The following is an 8,028-nucleotide window of genomic DNA, read 5'->3' on the forward strand; positions in this document are numbered from 1 at the left end:
AACAGGTTGCAAACTGGTTCCCACTGACCTAAGGCTTTCCTTGAACTAGCAGCACTGTGTGCTGTTAATGCCATTAAGGTCAGGTACTCCTTAATGCCTTTAAATAGGCTCATGCCCTTTTCAGTAAGTCTTGGCCTTCACCATCCCTCTCAATTGCCTTCTCCCTGGTAAATATTATTGATTGAAGTATATATCTTTCCAGTGTGTGGATTAAAAAAATATTTTGGTAGATGAATTTTGTTGCCCTGGAAAGATTATTTAGAGTAAGGTGCAAAGGAAACACAGTCCAGAGTCTTTGAGAATACATTGTAGGGAAGGCTAATTTACAATATCAACCTAGAATATTTTGTCATACCAGAAAGAAATAATAATAAAAATGCTAAGGTTCTATCAAAATTACTCAGAAGAGTTGCTAACTAAACCGTCTCCCACTGGACAAATTTGATATATTTGGACCTTATGTAAAGGTAAAATTGCATTGGATTGAAACATCAAGTATGTTTTATTCCACGAATTAATATAATAGTTCAAAATTTTTTTCAGTCTCCTTTGAATGATGCTAGGGAACAGTTCATTATCTTGAAAACTGGTAAGCAAAAAGAATTCATTATTTACCTTGTCTTTTCTATTAGAATTGTATTCAGAGTCACCAAGCAAGTATTGGTGAAGGGAAGTTTCGCTTTATGAAAGTATTTCACCTAATATCATGACATAATGATAGAATTAGGATATCACCATTATGTATCCAAGAATTCAGAAAACAGATCAAAGCAATGGTTGTTAGTGGCTGCTAATTAATATAACAAAAGATAACCAGATGTTATATGCCTCCTGATGGGAGTACATAACTCTCTGAAGAAATCTTACCCCAAAATTAAACCTGGATCTCATCAAGACTATTTTCAGGAGAGGGTGATTCTTTTCCCAGGGCACATTTAAAAATGCTTGGAGAAGTTTATGGTCGCCACCACTGAAGGAGTGTGCTATTAGGATGTATTGGGCAGAAGCCAGGAATGCTATTAAACATCTCATAAAGAAAGCCCCTGATCCAATCACAAAGAATCATCCCCCCGAATGCTAGTAGTGCTCCAGTGGCTAAGAAATCATGCTCTGAGGCATGGGCAAAACACAGGTGAATATGTTGAGCATGCCACACAAATATTACCAAAATCCACACAATAGAAAACTATGGACAAACAAGCAGGTGTCTTTAAAAATAAATTGCAAGAATGGAGGAAAGAAAGTTGGAGTACATAACCTATACATTAAAATAAATTTATGAAAAATATAAAAATTGTAAACCAATTGCAGTACATGGATATTACGGATTGAATTGTGCCTCACAATGTAATGTGTTAATACCTAACCTTCAGTACTTCGGAATGTAACCTTATTTATTTGGATGTAGAATTGTTTCAGATGTAACTAAGATAAAGTCATGGTCGCATACAGTGTACTCTTAATCAAATATGATTCGTGTTCTCATAAGGGAGAAGAGAGACTGAGAAGCATACAAGGAAAGTACAGCCATGTGACAATAGTGACAGGGATTAGGGTGATATAGCTAAGGAATGCAAAGGATTACCAGCAAAAACCAGAAGCTAAACAAGACAAGAATTCTTCCCTACATTTTCTGAAGGAATATATTGTAGTACTGTCAATACCTTGATTTCAAACATATCTTTTAGAACTGTAAAATAATAAATTTCTATTGTTTTAAGCTGCCCAGTTTCTGGTACTTGTTACAAAATGAATACTACTAACCTTATTTGGATACCAATTTGAATACATAAACACACCACACACACACACTCTCCAGCAAGCTTTGAATACTGAGTAAATGTCTGATGACTTTTAAAATGATGGTAATGAATTGTAATTAAAAGTTTATGTGGCAATAAAAAGTGCTCAGAAGTATCCATGTACAAAGTAGAACCATGAAATGATTACCAGATTTCAGCTATTATTGGGCTGGTATCAGAACAGAGACACTAGAAGACAAAGGAAGCTGGGGGGGGGGGGGTGAGAAAGGCTAGGAAAAGAGCAATGGTAGGGAATGCTGGGGATCCTGCCCTTCTAGGGAGAGGCCACATCAATATCTCATAATACCCCTTCCTCCCCAAAAGGCCACACCATAAGGATAAGGACTTTGGCCCAAAGTAAACTTTAATCGTGACTTATGTGCACAGGGAAAACAAAATTTGAAGGTGAAGTCCCACATAATGTTAATAAGTGACTTGGGTTTACCATAAATCTTCACCCATTAAGCATAAAAGTGAAGCATAAACGTCCAATCTACACAAACTCAAAGTGATCAGCATTCACCTGACTGCAGCCCTAATTAACATCTGACTGCAATTTCGTAAGCCAGAACTGCCTAGATGAGTGGTTCTGAAATTCTGACAAGAAACTGTGAGAAATAATAAATACTTAAATTACTTTTAAGCCACTAAACTTTGGAGGTGTTTTGTTACACGGCAATAGATAACTAGCACACAAGATCACATGTAAAAGTCAATTGTATGTTTACAGCAACAAAGAGTTGGAAAATGAAATTTTAAAACATTTATAATAATATCAAAAAACAAATACTTAGGAATACTGTAAACTACAAAACAATGTTGATAGAGATCAAAGAAGACCTAAATAAAGAAATAGATACTCATCATGCATCAATATAAATGTCAATTCTTCTTAAACCTGTTTATAGATTCAAAGCAATTCCAATTAAAATCACAATAGGCTTTCTTACAGAAATTGACAAGACAAATTTTTTAAATTTGTGAAGAAATGAAAAGGACATGGAATAGCCAAATCAATTTTGGAAAACAAAAACAACTTTGGAGGACTAACACTCTGTGATTGCAAGAATTATAAAGCTATAGTAAACATGACAGTGTACTACTTAGTAAAGTAAGACAAATAAATAAATCAATAAAGTGTTTCATACCTAGGCATGAAATACAACATTAATTATATAGATAATTTGTGTTATATTTATAGTTGTGAAATATAACATTAAAAATGAATTAGAGCCCTAGCTGGTTTGGCTCAGTGGATAGAGCATTGGCCTGAGGACTGAAGGGTCCGGGGTTTGATTCTGATCAAGGCACGTGTCCGAGTTGTGTGCTTGGTCTCCAGTAGGGGGCATACAGGAAGCAGCCCATCAATAATTCTCTCTCATCATGGATGTTTCTCTCTCTTTCTCTCTCTCTCCCTCTCCCTTCCTATCTGAAATCAATAAAAATATATTTAAAAAATGAATTAGAGGTATATGCACCAACATGGTTAGATTTAAAAAATATAATATTAAGAGAAGAGCCGAAACCGATTTGGCTCAGTGGTAGAGCGTCGGTTTGCAGACTGAAAGGTCCCAGGTTCGATTCCGGTCAATGGCATGTACTTTGGCTGCGGGCACATCCCCGGTAAGGGATGTGCAGGAGGCGGCTGGTTGATGTTTCTCTTTCATCGACGTTTCTGGCTTTCTATCTCTCTCCCTTCTTCTCTGTAAAAAATCAATAAAATATATTTTTTTAAAAAAGAAGAAGAAAGGAATAGAATGGAGAAAGAATACAAAGAGGAATGAAATACCTTTCATCAGATATGCTTTATTTATTTAAAGACAAAACAATAAACCTGAAACACATGGCAAAGTATTAAGACTAGTGAGTATGTAAAGATTACATTACTGTCTTTAAAATTTTTGGAATATTTTATTATTTAAATTGCACATGAAGAATGTTAGTCCAAGTTTAAAGTAAAACTTATTTATTGCATAATGCATCTGTGTCCAAAATAGTTGGTCAAACCAGTAAAAAACAAAAAAAAAAAAAAAAAAAACTGACCCTCTCATAGTCTTTGTCTCTTGGCCTTCTCCACTTCTGGCTGTGTTTCTGCTCATTCTGAACAGCTTGATGCAGACTTAAGAGAACATTTTAATGGAGTGTGTGTAGGTGAGCAAAAATCACAAGCAGGACTGAGTATCTTTTGTTGAAATGCTTATCTGGACCTCCAGATGCATAAAGCCCACCTGGAGGTCAAGGAGAGTCTGTTCCATGACAAGACCGTTGTATGTCCTGCAAGCTGGACCTGGGCCAGAATAAAGACTGTTTCCCGAAAACCTCCTTTAGACATTGTCTAATCCTACCCAGGGTTCATTGTGACATAAATCAGCACCCTGACCCTGCCTCTAGCTAAGTGCTAGTTCCTGGAACAAGCTATTGTCCTGATCTGGTCAAGCATGTAATTTCCCAAAGCTGGTAACATTCACATACTAGTACTCATGATTATCCCCTCCACATGCCCCCACATTTTACCCATATTTGGCTTGGAAGATATCCACTTTGTCTTGCAGTCACCCAGGACCCACCTACGTAAATTTGTCTTAATAAACTCTGCTAATTGCAGAACTGGAGTGGCCTGTCTCTTTCCTCATTCTTTCCCTGCCATCCACCTACAGTCTACGTGCACTAACACTTGCCTTCACATCCCAGACTCTCTTGTGTTTACTGCGGGTCTGTGAACCACTGAAGGCTAATGTGTGAGCTAACATAGCTGGACCTGATTTGCTGTCCACCCATGCCTCGGAAGGATGAGGTCTTTTTGTAAAATATTGCACCAAGTTGTCTAGCATAGTGACAGAAAGCAATAACAGCAGGAGAGATACATACTTTCAGTTATTAGTTCAAGGAACCTAATTTACATCATGGTAACTATAGCTCATAGTACCCTATTATATACTTGAAATTTGCTGAGAGTAAATCTAACTGTTCTCATTACATCCCAAAAGTGGTAACTATGTGAGGTGGTGGATGTGTGTATTAACTTGCTCATGTAGTCATTTCACAATGTATATGTATATCACATTTTTCACTTTGGGTTTACATTTTTTGTTTGTCAATAGAGCCGGGAAAGAAGTTTTTAAAAATAGTTTGGTTCCGTGGATAAGAGCATTGGCCTGTGGACTGAAAGCTCTTGGGTTCGATTCTGGTCAAGTGCACGTGCCTGGGTTGTGGGTTTGGTCCCCAGTAGGGGGCGTGCAGGAGGCAGTCCATCAATGATTCTCATCATTGATGTTTCTATTTCTCTCCCCATCTCCCTTCCTCTCTGAAATTAATGAAAATGTAGTTTAAAAGAATAGAGAGGGATTGCTTGTACTGTAGCTGTTAATCTCTGAAGAACATCTGTCAAGGACCTATACGTCTCAAGGGCAAAGGCCTTTCTGGCCTGACCAGAGGAGGAGAGTTCGCCCTGAGGTAGAGAGCAGTGGTTAGAAGGGAGAGTCTAAGAAAAGCTTTAGAGAAGGGAACCTCCAGAACCTACCTGAAGTAGATTTATAAAGTCTTACAGATAACTTGATGCAAATCATTGATCCTTGAACAACACAGCTTTGAACTGTTTGGGACACTTACACGTGAATTGTTTTTTAATTAATACCTGTACTGTTTTCAATCCGTGGTTGGTGCCCCAGCCCATGCATGATGCAAGGATCAACTGGATACCACAGTAATCATTGCTGACCTATTGAGTATGATGCCAATGTAAAATGGTTTAGTCACTTTGGAGAACAGATTGGGCATTTCTTACAAAACATAATCTTACTATATGATCCAGCAACCCACACTTCTTGTTATTACCCAAAGTTGCTGAGAACTTACGTCCACACAAAAACTTGCGCAGGCATGTTTACAGTAGCTTTAATCATAATTGCCAAAATTTGGAAGCAAGCTATCCCTCAGTAGATGAGTGGATAAATAAGTTGTGGTACAACCTGACAGTAGAATATCAATCAGTGCTATAAGGACATGAGCTATATTAAGCCATGAGAAGAAACAGAGAAAAGAAATGCATATTATTCAGTGAAAGAAGCCAATCTGAAAAGAACACATACTATATGTTTCAAAATATATGATATTTTGATAAAAGGTAAACTTATGAAAACAGCAAAAAGATCAAGAAGTTGGAGCTAGAGTAAGAATGAATAGGTAGAGCACAAAGGATTTTTAAGGCAGTGAATCTGCTCTATTTGATATGTAATGATGGATATGTATCATTATATATTTGTCCAAAACCATATAATGTACAACACCAAGAGTGAAACCCAAATGTAGACTATGATTATGATTATAATTATCAATGCAGGTTCAATTGTAGCAAATGTACCACTCTGGTGGGGGTATTGATGATGAGGAAGGCTGTGTGTGTGTGGGAGGGGGGGGGGGGGGGGGGGGGGAGACAGGGTTTACAGACTGTGGCATCTCAGAGGGAAGGTGGGGGTGGCTGGATGGAAGGAAGAGATCAACCAGAGAACTTATATGCATACTAGAGGCCTGGTGCATAAAATTCAGGCACAGGGGCAGGGAGGAGGGTGGTGGTTTCCTCAGCCCAGCCTGCACCCTCTCTAATCAGGGACCCCTTGGGGGATGTCCAACTGCCTCTTGCAATCCGGAAACATTGTTTCCTAACCACTCTCCTGCCTGCCTGCATAATCACCCCTAACTGTTCTCCTACTGGCCTGATCATCCCTAACTGCCTCTGCCTAGTCCCACACCCAGGACCCAGGATTCCCTCCTTCTAGCCAGCTGCAGGCACCCAGAACCTAGGACGGTTTTGTCTGGGCCAGCCGCAGCCACAGGGGACAATGGACAGGTGTCTGCCCAGGTCGCAGTCACAGGCACCCAAGACCACAGAGCATTCAGCTTGTCCCTCTCCCTGGTCACAGGTGCAAGCATAGCTGCTGGCACCCCAGACCGGAATCGTGGGATAGGTGGCTTGTCCCTCTCTCAGGCTACAGCCTGGCTGGTCCCCATTCCTCTCTCATGAGCTCATTTGTGCCTGGCTGGTCTCCAGTCCTTCCTCCTTTTCTGTACTTTCCTCTCAATTTGGCTGTAAGCCTAAAACTGCTCTAAAAAAAAAAAAATCTTTAAAAATATATAATTAGGAGACTTTTTACATGAGAAAGTTTGCATATAAATTGTGCCAGACTCTGAAGAAGTTTCTAGGACAAATTTCCAGGAATATTGTAGAAATGTTGTGAGCTCACTGGAACACAAATGTGCAGCCACTACGGGGTGCATGTATGACTATGCATGCCTCAGAAGGACCCCAACACAAGCTAGGCTCCTAGAAATCAGTGTTTCCACTTAAACTGCTTTATTTGACAAAAACAAACCAGTGTATATGCCACTGCAAGTAGAGAATGGGGAAATAAAAAGGAGAGAATGAAAGGCATTTAAAAGCCGAGAAGTTAATTTTATGCTTAGTTAATGATTGCATTTGTTTTGGAGAAAGAAAAACAAAGTGGAAAGCAGATAGCAGGTTGCCATTAGTATGTGCAGGATATTTATAGGATATATCGTCTAGATGCCTTATCTCTCCATCTTGAGTCTTACTTTTATCCAAAACTTAAGTAGCCTGATCGACATCTCTCCCTTTCCTCCCACAAATATTTATTGAACATCTATTATAAGGCAAGGCATGGTTTGTGTGTGTGTGTGTGTGTGTGTGTGTGTGTGTGTCTGTGTGGTTTTTCTGTGTGTGTGTGTGTGTGAGTGCCAAAATAACAAGTTTAAAATTGATTCTTTTCATCTGGAGTTCTCCAATCTACATCTCATACTATGCATAGGATTCATAAGGAATGTGGTAGGCCTATGTACAGAAGGTCACCAGGGCAGCAAGCCCTGAGAAAACAAGCACCTGGCCTGAGGGTAACCTTTCCTCCCCCAGCGTATCTCTAGTCAAGTGGTTTAGACCCCCTGACCTTTCACATCACTGCTCTTGTACCTTGGACCCTCCCCTGACCTTTCCTCCCTTGGCATGTTGTTAGTCATGCAGGCTAGATCTCCTTTCCTTAGAGGGGAATGTACAAGGGAGCTGGAGAATAGCCTTTAAGCATGAAGCTTCCAGGACAATGAAGTTCTGATTCACATCAGTTGTGTTTGATCCAGGCCCAGAAAAGTAGCAAAGCCAGATAAGTAATGCCATGGCTGACTTCAGCACCAGCTGCATTGACTAAGGTCCCCTCCCCTG

This window comes from Pipistrellus kuhlii, unplaced genomic scaffold, assembly GCF_014108245.1.
Source record: "Pipistrellus kuhlii isolate mPipKuh1 unplaced genomic scaffold, mPipKuh1.p scaffold_m20_p_1, whole genome shotgun sequence".
Classification (NCBI taxonomy): Eukaryota; Metazoa; Chordata; class Mammalia; order Chiroptera; family Vespertilionidae; genus Pipistrellus; species Pipistrellus kuhlii.